The sequence below is a fragment of the Typopeltis vanoorti genome, chromosome 2, assembly GCF_054136105.1.
Source record: "Typopeltis vanoorti isolate ZY-2024b chromosome 2, IOZ_Tvanoo_1.0, whole genome shotgun sequence".
Classification (NCBI taxonomy): domain Eukaryota; kingdom Metazoa; phylum Arthropoda; class Arachnida; order Uropygi; family Thelyphonidae; genus Typopeltis; species Typopeltis vanoorti.
The window spans coordinates 56,968,585-56,987,799 of NC_143550.1; the positions used below are offsets into that span (position 1 = coordinate 56,968,585).

Consider the following 19,215-nt stretch of genomic DNA (forward strand, 5'->3'; position numbering starts at 1 on the left):
CTGCTCACCCATTATAGCAGAAGACTGTACTACAACTGGTTCATGCATGCTGTTAAAATTTCCCAAACTTTTGGGTAGCAAGTCATATGTTACAGTGGGAGGAAAGGATCCCATTTGATCCATTCCCCTTCCCCCCCCCCATCCTCAACACACATCCTTTATAAACAAACAGAGAAGCCAAATAATTGATATATTATCAGTGTAACAAAGGTTGAAGAATGTAGTTTGAATACCGAAATAATAATAAGTGAAAGAAGATTTAATCTTTTCTTTAATGATAGGCTGGAAATAATAACATTTCTTTTAAAGGGAATGTGGGCACAACATTTCAGTTTCTGTAATACTATTAAATACAATATCTATTACCGAAATTTTAGAGAACAGAAATTTATATAACACATCAGAATAGATATCAGGAGGCTGCTTAGAAGGATAAAAGAGAATAGTGTGACAGGAAGGGTAGTAAGCATGTTGTCTAGGTATGACTGGTGAGATGAGATGGAGAGCAAGGATTATGTCGAGTGGTTAGTGTATCTGCTCTCCAGCCAAAAGGCTGTGGGTTCGAATCCCACCATGGGCATGGATGTTTGTGATTGTCTGTGGAAAAACTAGTGGTGGTGGTTGGCGATAGATGGCGTTGGTGTAGTTGGTGGACTGTGTCCTCCCTCGATGAGTCTTTGGGACTCCCTGGAGGTGTCAAATAATAATAATAATAATAATGTTGACTGAAATGTGTGAGGAGAGGGGAGTACAGTTTGTTAATGTGTGGAATGAGTTTGAAGGACAAAGTGAACTGTATGGGAGCGATGCACTGCATTTGAGTGGTTATGGTGTGAGTCACTTGGAGAGACTGCTGCTGGAAAGTAGAGGAGGAGAGAGAATGAATCAGATCAAGTGGGAAGTGATGTGCAAGAGCAGGAGAGATTGAAGAGGTGGTTATGAATGGGGAAGTGAGTGGCATGAGAGAGAACAGGGAAACGGGGAGGCTCAGGGTGGACAAGGATACACAGCGTGAGAAAGGTGGATGCTCCAAGAGGATGTGAGAGCATCTGTAGACAGGAAAGGATTGGGATGACCTGGGATCAAGAGGAAACAGTTGGAATTGAAGAGGATTCTAAAATAAATAAGCAGAAAGGGAAATGGCCTCAGTTGAGCATGGAGAGATCACATCTGAGTGGTATCAGTGGAACTAGCTGTAGATCCAGAAACGAGCTGTTGTGTTTGTATACAAATGCTAGAAGTATAAGAAACAAGGCAGATGAAATGGTTGCACTAATTGCATCTGTTCAACCAAAGATTGTTGGAATAAGTGAGACATGGTTGGAAAAGGACGACATCCTGACAGGAATAGAGATGGAAGGGTGTGATGTGTTTCGTGAGGCTAGAAGGGGTAAAAAGGGCGAGGGAGTGCTGTTGATGATAGAGAAAGAGTTATGTCCATACAAAGTAGAGATGCAAGAGGGAAATAGGGCCAGTGGTTTTGAGGCAGTATGGTGTGAGATAGAGGTGAATGGAATCAAATACTTGGTTGGATGTTGTTATAGACCAGGTAATGTGGATGGTGGTGATAATGAAATGTATGATCAAATTAGAAAAGCTAATAAGAAAAAGGTGATCATTATGGGCGATTTTAATTATGGTAATATAGACTGGAATGATGAGATAGCAACTGGAAGTAAAGAAAATGAGTTTCTTGAGTTTTTGAGGGATAACTACCTCAGACAGTATGTAACAGAGGGCACGCGAGGATTGAGAGTCTTGGAATTGGTCATCTCATCAGAGGATGTTATTATAAACGAGGTGTCAAATCATCCACCAATTGGTGAGAGTGACCATGAGGTGATTACTTGGGTGGTTGCCAGCAGTGTGAGGACCTCTGTGAGAAAAGGGTACATGTGGAACTACAAGGGGGGGGGGGTGATTATGAAGAGGGTGTAGCATGGAATGAGAAGTTAGCTGGAAAAGAAATCAATGCAGCTTGGGGGATTTTCAAAAACTATCTAGTAGATGCAATATCTAAATGTATTCCAAGGGTGAGAAGGTTAAATAAGGTAGGTGTGAGATGGATGAATAAAGAGATTAAGCATGCGATACAGAGAAAAAGGATATTATGGAGGCAGTATAAGAGAAGTGGAAATAACCAATTCCATGAGGTTTACAAAGACCAGGCAAGGCGAGTGATTTGGTTTGGGAGGGTAGCTAAAGTGAAGTATGAACAGCAGTTAGCTAATGAAGCCAAAAAGAATCCTAAGGAGTTCTTTCGATATGTAGCCAGCAAAAGAAAGAATGATTATGAAAGGATGGCATTGATTGGAGAAAATGGTATAAAGACAGCTGTTGCGGAATGTGTGGTGGGGATACTTAATGAGCAGTTCATAAAGGTCTTTCAATCTTGTGAATGTGACTTCAAGGAGAGATTGAGAGCAGTTGATGATGGGGAGGAGAGATTGACTGTAAGTGAGCAAGAGGTGCAGTGGCGTATTTAGGTATAGGCCCAGGCCTAGAGCGGCAAATTTTGAGGGGGCAGCGGAAATTTCCAGGTTCTCATTTTTGTAATTATAACATGTAACTTATATGCCGCATATACTCAGTAACTGGACCACAAAGACAATAGGGATCACGGTCGGGAGAGATTGATGCATTGGTGGCTCGTGGCTTGAAATCGTAGGGTGCTGCAACTTTCGAAATATATATACACACTGTAAGTACAGTCAGTGTATACGTGTTTGGATAAAATATCAAAATTACGGTAAAAATTAAAAAAAAAAATTAGACATAAAAAAATATTTGTTATTATCGATACAATTATACAGTTTAGTATAATTCAAAATTACTTAAAAATAAAATCACGATAATAATAGAATTGTATAGGATTGTTGATGATAAAATTAAATATTTCAAGCAAATATAAATAAATTAATAAATATATTTATATATTGAGAAAAATGAGGAGTGCTGCAGTAGTGCCTATGCACGAGCTGTCCCTGGATTGATGCTAATTAATTTTGTGTCGGTATTATTCTTACTAACTGTAACAACTTTTCCTTCTTTATTATTTTGAATTCAAATTAAGATTGTTAATTGTTGCATTTCCTTCAACTCTTTAGTTCAGTATGCTGATGTATTTGTGGCAGTTAGGACGTGCTAAATCTGAAATTATTTTCAGAGTTTTCAGTGCGCTTGTCATATGTTGCCATCAGAGTGGAGGTAATACTGTTTTATTGTTTTGCTTTTAAAAAGTTATAAATTGTGTAAATCATTCCGATACTTCCTGCATCTTTTAAATTACTATTTAAATTTTAAAACATGAGTGACGGTAGAAAGCGACTTAGTGGTAGTGAATATGAGAGGAGGAGAAAAGAAAAGGAAGCGAAAATTAACGAAGTAGTATCAAAGACAAGAAAAGTGGACAGTTTTTTTGCATCGATATCTGCTAATAGTAATTGTGATTTGGAAAAAGAACAAGAAGTGGTTGAGGAGACAGAAATTGAATCTGTTTCAAATGATGTGCCTACAACAAATCCCAACAATTTGATAGCACAGGTGATAGTGAGTAATGAATCAGCTGAGTGGATTCTAAATGACGTAACACGCAAGTATATCACAGTTAACGGGTTTCCACAAAATTTAGACAGTGATCTTTCAAAATCACAAAGAACTTATCCTGACAAAGTAAGACATGTTTCTAAGAAACTCATTGAGAGGAATCTGATTAATGGCAAAATAATAATAAGAGATTTTCTTGTTTACTCTCCTAGTACCAGAAAGATCTTCTGTGTGCCTTGTCCCCTTTTTTGGTGGAGGGGGAGCTGACGATAGTCACTTTGTCAGTGGATTTAATGACTGGGAAATTGCAGAAGCACAAGTGAGTCATCACGAGAAAGCAACTAGTCATATGAACTGTCTGATAGCTCTGAAACAAAGAGCAAATCTTGCAGGGAGAATTGACTTACGAATAACTCAGCAACCGGAAGAAGAAATTAAGTACTGGAAGGCGGTGTTAAAACGAGTGGTTGTAGTTGTGAAAACATTGGCCAATAGAGGACTTGCTTTGAGGGGAAAGGATGACATTTTCGGTTCTGTGCATAATAGAAATGTAATGATGTGTCTAGAGTTAATTTGTGAATTTGATGCCTTTCTTGCTGAGCACATTGCCAAAAGCGGAAAAAAAGGAAAAGGTTTCGTTTCCTATCTTTCCTTTGCCCACGTATGAGGAACTTATTAAAATAATGGGTGAGAAAGTAATCAGATTTATTGTGGAAGAACTTAAAATAGCTAAGTACTATTCCATAAATGTTGGCTCAACACCAGACTTGTCTCATGTAGGTCAGCTGTCCTTCAATGTACGATATGAGAAAGAACATGGAACTCCTGTGGAGCGTTTCTTGTGTTTCATTCCTAACGTAAGTCACAAATTTGAAGAGTTACAAGAGGCGGTTTTGACTTCACTAAACGAGCTTGGAATTGATGTAGCAAATTGCAGAGGGCAGGCATATGATAATGCTAGTAACATGTCAGGCAAGTACACAGGACTGCAAGCAAGAATTCTTGAAATAAATCCATTGGCAGAATTCACACCGTGCGCTGGACATTCTCTGTCTCTAATTGGTACCTACGCTGCCGAATCCTGTCGGTACTCTTCCACATTTTTTGATGTCCTTCAGAAAATGTACTTATTTTTCACATCTTCAACACATTGGTGAAGTGTTGTTCTAAGAAAGAACCTGAAGACTTCTGCAAAAGTAATCAAACGTCCTTCGCCTACTCGTTGGTCAGCTCATGATGATGCCTGTCGGAGTCTTCGTGAGGGATGGAAGGAAATAATTTCCACTTTGTCCGAAATTGAAAATGACACCACCCAGAAGAAAGTTACGCAATGTGAAGCAAGTGGGATTCTACAGCAACTTCAGTCACTGGAGGTTGGGATCATGACCTGCCTATGGGGTGATATTCTCGCAAGAATGAATGCCACAAGCAAGAAATTACAAAGTGTAAACATTGATATAGGAATGGTGTGTGGACTTTACGGGTCCCTCAAAAAATATTTCAAAGAACTAGAGTTTCTCTATGAATCCTATGAAGAACAGGGGAAAAAGCTTAGTGGAGTTGACTTGTATGAGGAAGAGAAAAAGAGGAAGAAAAAGTCCAACAGGTTTTTTGATGACAGCGCAGATGAAAGTAACGAAAATGAAGACGAGTACAACTTACTACACAATTTTGCACAGGCTCTCATTTGAAATAAATCAAACAGAAGTGTTGTATAAAAACCTCTCGAAGGAGTTCTGGTTTCTCACAACAATGCATGTGATATGTGAAAAGGACATCATAAAAGGGGCAAAAAAACTTCAAGAACACTTTTCGACTGATATTGAATCTGAATTTGTAAACAGAGCGCATCTAAAATCAAATGGCCTAGAAATAAATACATTCCTACAACTTTCACAGAAAATTCGACAGGAAGCCCTACAGTGTATATATACCCCAATCTGGACACTGGTGTTACGATTTTTCTGTGTAAGATGGCAACCAATTGCTCAGCTGAACGATCGTTTTCTGCCCTCAAAAGGTTGAAGGACTACCATAGAACAACTATGACAAGAAAGGCTCAGCAACTTGGTAGTTCTACAAATTGAGAGCGATATTGCAAGGGCACTGGACTACAAGGACGTGATAAATACCTTCACCGAGTGAGCGGCAAGACGTAGAATATTTTAGGACATTTTGGGTGAGTCATAATATATATATATATATATATATATATAGTTATTTACAGGGTGTTCGGGATAAATTTGACATATTTATAATTAATTATATTTTTCCGTAAGTTACATGTATTAACACACACTTCTCTTCATTTAAAAGTTTGGACCCTTCTTCATTCATATACAAGATGTCAGAAAGGATGGATAGCTGGAACCCACCTGAATCATGGAAGAGAATAACTTGTATCATGATGATTCGTGCCCGCCATCAAAATAAGGATATTACGACTGCTGCCCAATGCTCCCTGAATACAGTAAAAACAATCAGGCATGAACTAGAGACTTGCAATGGTGACTACGAGGATGTAGCAAGAAGAAAGATCCCTAGCAGACGATCTGATTGCGTTCGTACAGCAGAATTCCTCGCAAATCTGCAGGAACAGGTGTTGAAGAACCCTGGCATTGGAATTCGGGCTTTGTTCATGGAGTTGCTAACTGTAGTCAAGCCCTGGATAACAAGGGTAGCCAATGGTAGGCCGTATGTATGGCAGCAGGATTCGGCCCCTTGCCACACCTCTGGGAAAAGTCAAAAATGGTTGTCTGAAAATTTCTACGACTTCACCAGTCCAAATGTTTGGCCTCCAAACTCCCCAGACCTTAACCCCATGGATTATTTTGTATGGGGCGCAGTTGAAAAAGACACCAATCGCACTTCCAGTAATACAAAAGCCCAGTTAATGGATAAAATTAAAACAGTTTTTGCGGCCCTTCCCAGGGAGACTGTAGCATCAGCTTGTTCGAGGTTCCGAAGCAGAATTGAAGCTGTGATCGATGCTAATGGTGGTTATTTTGAGTAAATCTTGTTGATAGTATTGTAATTAACTCTGCCTGTAATGTTTTTTTGTCAATTCATTAAATTTAATAGATACAAAGAAGATTTTCTTTTTCCTTACGAAACTGTCAAATTTATCCCGAACACCCTGTATATTACAAATTTACGATATGTAAATCAACATGTTCATTAAATATGAGGGGCGGCACTTTCTGCGGACCTAAATTTTCCACTGCATCAGTCCTATAAAATACGCCACTGAAGAGGTGTATGGGGAGTTGAACAAACTAGATGTTAATAAGGCTGTGGGACTTGATAATATATCACCACGTATTCTGAAGGAATGTGCCAAGGAGTTGACACCTGCCTTGACATATTTTTTTAATAAGAGTCTTACACTCTGTCAAGTTCCTGAGGAGTGGAAGGAGGGCAAGTTTGTGCCACTTCATAAAGGAGGTGATTGAACTCAAGCATGAAACTGTAGGCCTATCTGTGTGTTAGGTATTGTGGTTAAGTTGTTGGAGAAGCTTGTGAGAACTAGGATCCAGAATTGGGTTGACAACAATGGTATTATCTTTGATGGACAGCATGGATTTGCTAAAGGGAGGTCGTGTTTCAGTAATCTGCTTACGTATTACAATAAAGTGACTGCTTCCTTGGACAGAGGAGAAGGATACACAGTAATATACTTGGATTTTGCAAAGGCTTTTAATAGATTACCTCATGATACGTTGACAGTCAAACTAGAGCAGATGGGGTTGGATATTGGATTAGTGCATTGGATTGGAGACTGGCTATCTGATAGGTATCAACAAGTTGTGTATGGGGAAGCGATATCCAGGAAATGGAAAGTCACTAGTGGAGTGCCTCAGTGGTCTGTTTTAGGGCCATTACTGTTTAACTTGTATATTAAATGATATTGGTGAAGATTTTGATGGAGATATTCAGTTGTTTGAGGATGATGCACAGTTGGGATGAACCATGAAGAGTAGAGAAGATGTTGTGGCCCTACAAGAAGACTTGAATAAATTGAGTGATTGGGCATGGAAATGGGAATGTCAGTTCAATGTTGCGAAATGTAAGGTTTTAAAATTTGGAAAACAAAGATGGGATGCAGAATTTATGCTTGGTGAGGATATATTGTTGGAGGTGGAGGAAATAAGAGATCTAGGAGTGATAGTGGATAAGCATCTGAAATTTAGGGGACACATAGCCAAAATTGTGAACACAACACAAAGGCTTCTGGGAATGATGCAGAGGACACTGACTTGTAGAAGTAGGGAGGCCACACATGGACTATTGTGCCCAGATTTGGTCACCTGGTTTTCAGAAGGATGAAGAGATGTTGGAAAGGGTCCAAGGGCGACTGACTAAGGTAGTTTCTAACCTCTGGAATGTCGAGTATGAGGAAAGATTGAGAAGATGTAATTTGCAGAGTCTGGTGGACAGGAGGAAGAGGGGAGATATGATAGTGACCTACAAGTTAGTAAGGGGTTGTTATAGGATCATTGCTGGAGAAGTTCTACAGAAAATAGTGGGAGATCAGGGGAGATTTGACTGAGGTCATCCCTGGAAACTGTATAAAGAGGGTGTGAGTAATGGAGTGAGAAGCAGGTTTTTTTTCATGCAGAGTTGTAAATGATTGGAATGCCTTGCCTGAGAGTGTGGTGTTTGCAAGGAGTTTGGGTGTGTCTAAGACACAGTATGATGAGCTGTGTGTCAGATAAAAGGACCTCCCAGATGAGTCTAACTCCATGAGGTCTTGGGGTAATAATAATAATATTTTGCATGCAAGACTACTAAAATACGACATTACATAAATGCATGTAATTGCATTACAAAAATGCATTTATTATTACACATGTAAGTTTATTAATTTACATCATGCATAAGACTAAAGTGAATACCAAAATGGTGGCTGGAATTTCTTATTATAGTTTTTAAAAAGGAAGATATAGAGGATATTGAAAATTGCCACCTATTGAGCATCCTATTAATAGTATACAATTTTTTTTTTTTTTTTTACAAAAATCATTACTAACAGAATACAAAAAAAAAAAAAAAAAGAAAGAAAGAAAGAAAAACAAAACAAAACGAAAAATAGATTTTTGCCAACCTCCAGAACAAGCAAGTTTCCAAAAAAAGCTACAACTTGATTAACCATGTATATATAATAAGGCCAATCCTTAGAAAGGCAAAAGATTACCAAAACCCAAAACCTTTATTGATTTTGAAAAGGAATTTCATTTAATCTCAATATTAGCTAGTTTAGAAGCTCTAAAAACTCAAGAAACTGGGGAAAAAAATTATAATAGAAGAATTATACACTAAATGGGACAGAACTAAATCACCTGCAATTTGTTGAGACATTGTTCTTTTAGGCATCTCAGCAGAACTTTAAAAAATGGCATATTGAAGACTGGGAAATTGATACAGTAACAGCCAAGTTAAATTAATATCCATTAATTTAACTTGGTGGTATCCTTTTGAAAACACTGTGAGGCACTCAAAGAAGACATCCCAATCTGCTAAAGAACAATGTTCAACAGTTGTATATTTCTGGTCATGACATATGGAAGTGAAACATGGATTTAAACTAAAAAATTGACTGACAAGTTTAGGACAATCCTGAGTCCTCAAGAAAAATAAATTGCATCATAGCTGCTATCACAATTTCCTTCCTTTGTGATCTCTTCATAAAATAATTAGACTTGTCATAATCAATTGTCTTTCTTTAGATTGCTTGTGTAATATTGCAGTAATTTCTGTGGACCTGTATTGACAACAGAAAAAGTATTATTGATTTGATTTTAGTTATCATCTAGAGAAACATTTCCTACAACTGGATCCTGAGATAGTTTGTCTTTAGTACAGGTACATAGAATAATAATTTTTTTCGCAAAAAGTCACCTCCTCCCTTTAAACATATACTACTTTAGTTGATGATGAAGTTAATGAAAATATGTACTACTTTAGGACTAGGAACACAAAGATGGCAGCAGAGTTGTCTTTAATATTCTCATGTTATCGTCTGTACATACCGGATAGAGCTTGAACTAATCTTCACTTTGATTGATAAAGATGGAGACTCACTGCCATCCATTTCCCAGCTATTTCCAAAAAATGTTAGGATTATGAAATGTTGCCTACTCCCTGTGAGGAACATAAAGGCACAGAGATAGAATTTTTAATCTTCACTTAATGAAAATATGCTATTCCCTTCTCATCACATGATTCCTATGAAGGATATCCTGATTATCTTTGATAGGGAGTCCTAAATTCACCCCAATGTCATCAGACAAGATGTATCAGACCTACTTTCAACCTAATTCAACCTGATCAAGTTCCAACAAAGTTTTTGATTTAAGACATTATTATTATTATTATTATTGCATGGGCACATCCGTGCAGTCCTATCCAGCTGGGGGGCCCCAAAAATTAGGGCCAATTTAAGGGCCCCAAACAATGAGAGAGAGGCCCTGGAGCACTCTAGCTCCTTGGGCACCACCCACCTTTGGAAAAGTACAGTCCTGATCAACACAATATCTATCGTACCTTTCCTTGAAACCATTAACAAACAAAGCACTTGCAATTGACTCAGGCAATCCATTATATTCATTCCCCACTCTCCAAGCAAAATATGTAGTTGTTCATGCCCTTGCTAACCACATTCTTACCCAACTTCCAGGAATGACCTCTTGTTCTCCCCAACTAGCCAAATGCTGAAAATTTTCCCCTGCATCAGTCCTATAAAATCCTTTAAGTAACTTAAATGTTTCTATCATATTCCCCCCCCCTCCTTTTTGCCTATCAACCAACTTTTGCCATCCATAAACTCTCAATAAACCTGTAAGTGACCAAGATGGTGAGTGGTCTTTGGAATGCTCCCTATAAGGAGCATTCCACAGACCACGTGGTCACTTGCCTTTGTATTCTCTCCACTACTTTCTCATCTCCAAGAAATCCAGGTGAAGAAACCCAGCACAGTAATCCAGATGTAGTCATATCAAAGCTTTATAAAGAAAAATGATAACTCCATTATCAGTACATGTTAGTGTGTTCTTCAGTAACCAAGTAATCCTGTGAGCTACCTGGTGACTTTAGCAATATGCCTTCTAAACTTCAGTACTTTCCTGGAGCACATTCCCTTAATGTGGTACACGGCTTATAATCTTTGTATCCCAAAATACATAACCTTCCACTTTCCACATTAAATTGACATCCATTATGTTTTTTCCATACTATCAGCCTATTTAAATCATCCTACAAGCTCTTTTCATCACCTTGATTAACTATTACCCTAACCCAACTTTGCATCATCAGGAAACAACTGAATATATCCCTTCAAATTATTAAATAATAAATTACATGATAACCACAGTAATTAACTTTAATGAAATAAAGGTATAAATATTTCATACTGAAATTAACAGTACATCATCAGTGTAGAACAAACAGTTCAAATGAATGGAATACAACCTAACTTTGGGGAAATGTCAGAATCAATAATTATACAGTCATTTAATGTTCTATGTTGTCATTTTCTGAAACAAAAAAATGAATCACAATCAATGTATATGCTTAAATACCAGAATTAAAGGATTAAGGCAACATGATATCTTTTGATAAAGCATTCATCTTGTGTAAATGACTTGTTCACTAAATTTATAACTCACTTGTTAAGAGCACAGGTGGGCAATTACTTAACATCATTGTAGATTAGATTCTCTAATAATTGAAGCTTCCTAATTAATATGAGCTTGTCTGGCTGAGGTTAATGAATCTAGGGATTAAATCGAAATGCTCATGTTTTTAAAGTATTTTCAAGCTCTATAATTTGAGCATTATTTGAAAAGAACTGCTTCTTAGCTTGATGAAGCTGATCTGTTAATAAAAGCTTATATGCTTTTTGATAAATTCTGTGCACAGTGAGCAATTTCATGTTTTTTTTTTTTTTTTTTTTTCCACTTTGTGTGTAGCTAGGAAAAATATCAGCATTTTATACTTAAGAACTGTGTGTCTGTTTCATAAACTAGCTTAAAATTCATTTTATAATGAATCTCATTGATGTTCTGTATTCCTTCTGCATTCAATATTCCCCACTATAGAGTTTAGTAACTACACATACCGGCCACTGAATTAGAAACCTTTATGCAGATATATGTAAATGTCACTTATGCAGCACATATGCAAAATACTTGGTCACATGTTCTAGGCAACTATTTAAGAATGCTGCTGGTCAGTAATCATCAATAGTGCTGACCACAGTGGGAAAAACAAAGGATCACTCAATAAAGGACATTGTGGGCACCAGTCTAGCTGAAGCCACGATTTTGAAAATACAGAGCTGACTGGTTTCTCAGTTAGGAAAAATATCAACGTTTTGACTGTACTTATGAACTATTCATCTGTTTTGTAAACTAGCTTTTTCTGATGATGCTTACTGATCTTCTGCATTCAGTATTCCTCACTGTAGAGTTTAGTAACTACACATACCGGCCACTGAATTAGAAACCTTTATGCAGATATATGTAAATATCACTTCAAAAAAATTCTCTTATTCAAAATACTTGGTCACGTGCATCACCATGTGTTCTAGGCAACTACTCATATTTAAGAATGCTGTTGGTCAATAATCGTCAATAGTGTTAATCACAATATGAAAAACAAAGTGTGTTTTAATAAATGACTTATTCTGGATGCCCATCTGGCTGGAGCCACGATTTTGAACAGCAAAGTTGACTGGTTTCTCCAAAGGTGAGTATCTTGGGTGTTTAATCAGTATAAAAATAACCCACATTGCTTGTCTAAGAGGTGTAACTCTAGTCATAAGACATTTTGTCAAGAACGAGATCGCCGTCATCTGAGAAGGCTTGTACAGACAAACAGAACTTCCTGTGTGCAGCAATTGACCAAAGAATTTAATGAAGACTGTTTCCAGCCCATATCTTACCGAACTATGCACAGGGAATTGAAGAGAATCAGTATCGACAGTCACATGACTATACAGAAACCACTTTGTTAAATAAAAATTTTTAATTCAGTATATCGGTATGTGTAGATGTTTTAAGGGAACATATATAGCAGATATTATTATGAATTAAATAACAGTTACCATATGTAAAAAATTATAGAATTTATTAACTACTTTATATTTCTTCCTTGTTATAAGAACATAATAGATATTTATGAATGATAAATTCATTTATCACTTATCATTCAAATAACTGTCCCTGCCGTTAGCATAGTGGCTATGCTCTTTGCAACCATATGCCTGGGAAAGGAGTGTCCTGGGTTCGATTCCTGTTGCCGATGTGAGGAGCTTAAGGATCTTCCTCAGCCATAGCCAAGTTAGCCAGTCTTGGGCATGGACAGCAGGGTTTTCCCCCCCAGTTTATCTGGGGTTTTTCATCTCGCAAGCAGGCAAACCGGCCCCGTGAACACACACGGATCTACAGCCATAAATACTTAACCGACATGAGGGGGCTCACCTCACCCCAATAGGGACAGAGGAGAAAAGGGAGGAAACTCCATATGAATAAATAAAAAAATTCAAATAACTAGGGTTCTTCACAAGTTTAATCAATGAAACATCCTTCAAACCATTATAGAAATGTCTTCTTTTCTACCACTGGCTGAGGTAAACTACCACCTCTATTGTTGCTAGCATTTATCCAATACCCTGTTACTCTCAGACATCATCACACAGATTGGCTGTTCTTCTGAGATTAGAAGCAAGGAACATCAGGACTATTATTATTATTATTATTCGTGACACCTCCAAGGGGTCCGAAGACTCATTGCGGGAGGACACCCATTGTACAACTCTCCGTCTCCACCACTACATCGAACCTCATCAATGCCATCTACTGCCCACCACCACCACAGCTAGTATTTTTTGTCTGTAAATTGAGTGTGTGTTTTCTGAAGGGCCGATTTGTCTGTATGTGGGATGAAAAACCAGAGTTTCCAGGAGAAAAGACCCTGTTACCTCCATATGAGATTGGCTAACTCACCTTCGATTGAAAAAGTCCATATAAAGATTTCTCCCATCATAACGAGACTTGAACTTTGGGCTTTTCCAATTGAAGGGTGCAACGTATCTATAAAATTCACAGAATCATAACTCTGGCCTTGATTATCATGCTAATGATAAAAGACACATAGTTCTTCGGAATCAAACCAAGATTCTGCACTCAAAGAGATTTAAATTTGATCCTGTGTTTCTTGAAGTTTTGAAAGCCTACAGCACTGCATGAATCTCAACTACTCTAAGTGTATACCTATCTCAAAGTTTTTGGGAAATAATCAGTTAACTTTTCTTTTCTTTTTTTTTCATTTAGTACATTTTTTTTGTATTTTTATTAACTTTTTATATTATTTTTGTATTTTTATTTATTTTTTACATAGTCCAGTAACCCTACTCTAGAATGCTTCATCATCATCATTATTATTATCTGACTGCCATGGAGTCAAAGTACTCATGTCTATACTCTCTCATGCCAAAAGATCATTTAACCATGCCTTAAACCCATTCACTCTCAGGCCATCTATTCCACTTACCAGTCAATAGCCATTCAAAGAACCTGCTTCTCACTTCCCTGCTCACACTCTCCTTATACAGCTTTCATGGATGGCCTCTAGTTCTACCCTTGCTGCCCTCTACTCTATGAAATATCTTCTCCACATTAATCAGGTGACAACCCCCTAACCAACTTATATGTCTCAGTCATATCCCTTCTTCTTCTATTCACAAGGCTCTGTAAGTTGCATTCCCTGAATTTCTCCTTATCTAATATTCATGTAGCCTTGATACTAACTTAATAAAACCTTCTCTGGACCCTCTCCAATACATCCTCATCCCCTTGAAAACCAGGTGACCAAATCTGTGCACAGTAGTCCATATGTGGCCTGATCAAAGCCTTTTATAGGAAAATGATAGCCTCTTTGCCTCGGCATGTCAATATCCTCCTCATTATTGCACTAATCCGTTAGGATGGTCTTACAGTTTTAACAATATGATCCCTAAACTTCAAGTCCATCATCACTCCCAGATCTTCCATCTTCTCCACCTCCTTCAAAATTTCTCCATTAATTGTATACTCGACATCCCAACCTTGCCCACCAAGTTGCAAGCCTTGCACTTTGCAACATTAAACTGATAGTTTGAATCATTTACCTACTCACATAGTCTATTCATATTCTCCAACATGGCCACAATGTCTGCTCTACTTCTCATGACTCTTCCCAACTTTGCATTATCAGCAAACAGCTGCACATCTCCAGTTAAGCCAGTCCCAATGTCAATAATGTACAATTAAACAATAATAGTCCCAAAACAGATCCCTGTGGCACTCCACTAGTGACCTTCCTCTTTTGGGATACCACTCCTCTATATATAACCTGATGATATGATACCTTTCCAATGCCAGTCAGCTATTCAACTTACTAGTCTGTTATCTAATCCCATCTCTTTCAGTTTAGCTTGTTATGTGGCAGCCTATCAAAGGCCATGCATCTCCTTGATCAAGTGAATTTGTCACCTTGTTGCAATACATAAGCAGATTACTGAAACATGGCCTCTCCCTAACAAACCCATGCTGATCATCATAAAGAATACTGCTATTATCAACCTCATCTTCCACCTATAGATAATTTCAATCCATGCCCACAACTGGATTTGAATTTGCAGCCTGTTGGTTGGTGAGCAGATAAGCCAACTGCTCATCCAACCACTTTAGCAATCTGTGTATAGTCTCTTTTTTTTTTTTTTTTTTTTAATGAATGATCCATGTAACCCTGTATTTAAATTAGAAAATACTAATTATTGAGAAGTGTAATTAGCTAGACTTATAATATATATATATTAATCATCATTCAGTTGAATTCTAATAGTGTTGTGTTCTCTGGTTTGCTCAGCTGTAACAAGTAAAGAAAGTAAACAGATGCTATATGATTCATGTCATTTCTTGAATGTCATCAACTGATATTTTTTCCTCACTTCCTGATGATGTCTTTGTAACAAAAAAGAAATTTATAGGAGTTAATAAATCCCATAATTTTTAAATGTGTAACCATTATGTATTGCAAATATTATGTATTATTATTATTATTACATGACACCTCCATGGAGTCCAAAGACTCATCGAGGGAGGGATTCTACAACTCTCTCTCTCCACCACTCAATTCACCAACAAACTGCAACCACACCAAATCTATCTACTGCCAACCACCACCACTAGTATTTTCAGACAATCACAAACATTCCTGCCCATGGCAGGATTCGAACCCACAGACTTTTGGCTGGAGAGTGGATACTCTAACCACTCAGCCAACCACACTGCTGTATTAAAAGATATATAAATATATCCAGTTACTAATCTCTTGGGTGAGGAATAGAAAGCTGGCAGAAGATTTGACAAACTTCATGTGAGAAAGATAGTTTACAAAGCAGACTCACAGTAAAAATGCTGATATTTTTTCTTAATTGTGTAAAAATTAATAAAATCATTCACTGCATATAGAATTTATCAAAAAAAGTGAACAAGTCTTTATTAATTGTCTGGCTGCATCAGACCAAGAAGCAGATCTTTTTTAAATAACGCTCAAATTATAGAGCTTGTAAACATTTTAAACAACAGTCTTAACAGCAGCTTTTTGATTTACTCTTTAGAATTTCATTTACCCTCAGCCAGACAAACTAACTTAAAATGTGAGCTTAATTTGTTAGTGTGAATTATTAGAGTGAAGAATCTGAACAAGTAGGTTATAAATTTATAATCTACTTGTTCAAAAGAACCGAATGTCTTATCAAAAGGTTCTGATTTTCTTTAATCTCTTGATGGATACCATACTTAGAAATTATGATAAGTGTGAAAAAGCATTCAAGAATTACACATAGGTGAAGTGATATTAAGATTTGAAGTTGCATAGATTCTATTTGAAGCTAAACCACATCCTTTGAATATACCCATCTTAGAACTGCAAGCTCTTTATTCTATGTGCTACAACAGTAGCATTGTCATTACTAGAGCTGATGAAAGTACTCGAAGTATAATTGTAAACTCGTTATTTTACTCAAAGATAAATCTACCAATCTACTGAAAGCTAATTAAACAAATTAAATTTATGGCTTTTATTTATGTCAGCACTCTCAATTTTTCTTTTTTCATTTGACATAGACTGTGATCCTTATTTCTAACAAAATGACTGCTTTTCACCTCCTCTTACCTTTGTCAGATTTCTCTCCTGGCAGAGGCATATCAGATCATACCAGATCACATCACATCTATTCTCCACCTCCAAAAAACATGATGTCCTCCTTTGCTCAAGACATTACATTTCATCTGTGCAATTCCTAATAATTTTTAAATCTGAGATCTCTTCAACTTTAAAATACTATTCTCAGATATGGAGATGCCAAAAAACTTTTCTAAAAAGATTTTTATCATAATTTTTTGTCATCCTCAAACCTCAATGGAGTCAAAAGACATCATGAGAAGTTTCATTGTCATACATCCCTCATAAAAAACCTGTTCTTTCACTCCTCTCCTAACATTCTCTTTATACAGCTTCTAGGGATGGACTCTCATTCTGTGAAATATCTATTTCAACATTAACTTGGTAACAACACTTTCGCAGTTATATGTAATTCTTGTAGATAGGCTTATACGTTGGTTACTCATAACTATTAATTTTTAAGGAAATAACAACATATACTATAATATTAATTATAAAAACTAATTAATACTTTCCTATATTTCAGCAACATTACATTGTCATCATCAGAGATAACAAAAAAACAATATGTGCACACAGGCACTAACACTGAGCAAATGAGGCTGAAGAAAGGCAACAGAAGTCAGGCCTAGAGTCCTAAACGATGTCCCCTAGTGGGCTAAGTTGGTTAGTCTTGGCCGTTGGCCTGACAATCTTAGAACATATGCTTCCCAAATTTGGGACAGTCTCATGCACCCAAATTTGTTGAGATTTTTCAGGACTGAGACAGATTTCAGGAATAACTTTTCATATTTATATTTGCTGCAGTGTAATAAAGTGACCTTCTTCCATCATATTCTGTGGTGAGTTCCAAAGCATGGTCAGCAAGTCCTGAGTGGCTGTATTGGTGGAACTGGATGTAGTCCTTGTGTTCAGATATTCTGATATTGGCTGTCCTGCCTGTTTGGCCATAGTAGAACAGTCAATATCCATAATGTACATAATGCTCTGCAAATTGCATTTCCTAAATAACTCCTTTGTACCCATTGGTCCAGAGATAATTAACTAAGGTGGTTTTTAGTTTCTAGTTTCTGTACAATTTCTCTATGGCTGATCAAGATCCTTATCATTACCATAATCTATTGTGATGTCCCCCACAGTTTTAATAATGTGTCCCCTAAATTTTAGGCCTTTATCCACTGTCACTCCAATCTCTTATCTCCTCCACTTTCTATATATTTATATTCACCAACTTTATACTTCACATTATAATAATAATTATTCACGCACCGACCAAGAGTTCGCTTACGGAAAATACACCTCTCCGACGTTTCAAGTTCCTCAGTATTGCAAGAGAGTTTTTGCTCTCTTTAAGGTTTCTGCCTGGTCTCTGAGGATGAACCAATAAGTTCGAAACAGCTGTCAGGCCAGTGAAACTATATCAAAATGGACCAATAGGAGGCTAATATACGGACGCTTGATAGCGGTTGTCGTCACCTATTAAGTCCAACTAGGGCAACTCGTAAACGGATGAACCAATAAGTTCGAAACAGCTCTCAGGCCAGTGAAACCATATCAAAATGGACCAATAGGAGGCTAATATACTGACACTTGATAACGGTTGTCGTCACCTATTAGGTCCAACTAGGGCAACTCGTAAACGTCGGCAATTGTATTTTCGTAAGCTCTCTGGTCAAATTTCATACGAAACTTTCATAGTTTCTGTATTTGGCTTTGAAATAATGCTGGATTTAATATCCACTTAATTTTTATAAATTATTATTTTTAACATCAGATCTCCATCGATCACAGACTCATCACAGAAGGTATACACACTATCACACACACACACAATGCATTCCACTCAGCAACCACTCTCCATGCAAAGAACCTGCTCCTCACTCCTTTGCTCACACCCTCCTTATATAGTTTCTAGGGATGGCTTCTTGTTTTACCTCCTTTTCCATTCTATGAAAAGTTCTTCCATGTTAACTTGGTAACAATCCCTGACAAACTTATATGTCTCGATCATATCTCCTCCTGTTCATTATGCTTTACAAAATTACATTCTCTCAAAAAATTTTCATACTCTACATTCTAAAGATCAATAACCACCTTTGTGAATCTTCTCTGTACTCTTACTAACATATCCTCATCACCATGAAACCAGGTTACTAAATCTGTGCACAATAATCCATATGAGGCCTGATCATGGTTCATATGTATCCCATCTAAAATTATTATTCTTCCTATGAGTCTACAACTAAAATCAGGTTCTAGAATCTTGGGCTTCATCATCTCCATCCCTGCCTATCCAAAATCTTATACTGCAACAATGAACTAGTAACTCCACTTACTTGCCCACTCATACAGTCTGTTCAAATCCTCCTGTAAAGTTATACCATCTGCAGACAACTACATACCCTATTGAAGGTGGTCTTGCCAAACATGAGCAAATTTTGC

General features: G+C 37.2%; 1 protein-coding gene across 4 annotated transcripts in view; it reads left to right on the forward strand.

Moving 5' to 3' along the window:
• Positions 1–19,215, forward strand: part of LOC150109059 (uncharacterized) — a 278,607-nt gene that overhangs the window by 254,767 nt on the left and 4,625 nt on the right. The window lies entirely within an intron of this gene.